Here is a 1,016-nt window from a genome sequence, read left to right as displayed (position 1 = left end):
GAGGTCCCCCCTTGGGTGCCTGGCCAGTCTGGGTGCGGGGCTGAGGGCCATTTTCAGGCTGGCAGGTGACTGAAGTTCCCAACGTTTCCTTTTATTCTTTTTTTTTTTCTTATTCTGGGATTTATTTACCTTCTATGATCAAAACTTTGTTGCCTGAGTGGAGCTCAGAGCCAGCCAGGGCGGGTGAGAGGGAAAGCCTCCTGCCCGCTCCAGCTCCATGGCCATGGCTGGCTGAAAGCAGGTATCTGGGGTTTATTTACCTTCTATAATTGAAACTTCCTTGCTTTGAGTGGAGCCCAGAGCAGGTCGCCGCAGGCGAGAAGTTGGCTTTCTCCATCATTGGGGCAACCAAGCCTCCTGCTCGCTCCATCTCCATGGCTGCCGGCTGCCATCTTGGTGGGTTAATTTGCATATAGTCACTCTGATTGGCTGGCGGGGGGGGCTTAAGGCATAGCAAAGGTACGGTCAATTTGCATGTTTGTCTTTTATTAGTGTAGATTTTACAGAGAAGAAAACTGAAGTACAGGTGGTTAAGTAACTTGAATGAGGTCATATGGGCAGTAAGTGTTAGATCCAGGACTGGAACCCAAATTATCTGACTTCAAAATCAGGACCCTTGCCCCAGCTGGTTTTCTTAGTGGATAGATTATCAGCCTGTGGACTGAAGGGTCCCGGGTTCAATTCCGGTCAAGGGCACATGCCTGGGTTATGGGCTCGATCCCCAGTAGGGGTCGTGCAGGAGGCAGCCAATCAATGATTCTCTCTCATCAGTGATGTTTCTCTCTCTCTCTCTCTCTCTCTCTCTCTCCCCCCCCCCTTCTCTGAAATCAATAAAAATATATTTTAAAAAAATCAGGACCCTTCACTCTGATGAGGCTTTTTCTTAATACAATAATCTCTAGGCCCCCTTCATTATTACTAATCTGTAATTCTTGACCTCTGATAAAATCAGGCAGGAGAATGTTATATACATCTGCCCTATGTTTTGACTTCTATTATTTGACACAAGCCCAACG

At 47.3% G+C, this 1,016-nt stretch overlaps 1 pseudogene; it reads right to left on the bottom strand.

The window, feature by feature from the left end:
• Window positions 1–337, bottom strand: part of LOC102763340 — a 4,943-nt pseudogene extending 4,606 nt beyond the window's left edge.
• Between the last annotated feature and the right edge of the window lie 679 nt (window positions 338–1,016).

This window comes from Myotis davidii, unplaced genomic scaffold, assembly GCF_000327345.1.
Source record: "Myotis davidii unplaced genomic scaffold, ASM32734v1 scaffold930, whole genome shotgun sequence".
NCBI classification, from domain to species: Eukaryota; Metazoa; Chordata; class Mammalia; order Chiroptera; family Vespertilionidae; genus Myotis; species Myotis davidii.
The sequence above is the reverse complement of the archived record's forward strand: the minus strand, read 5'-3'. Positions and strand labels throughout refer to the sequence as shown.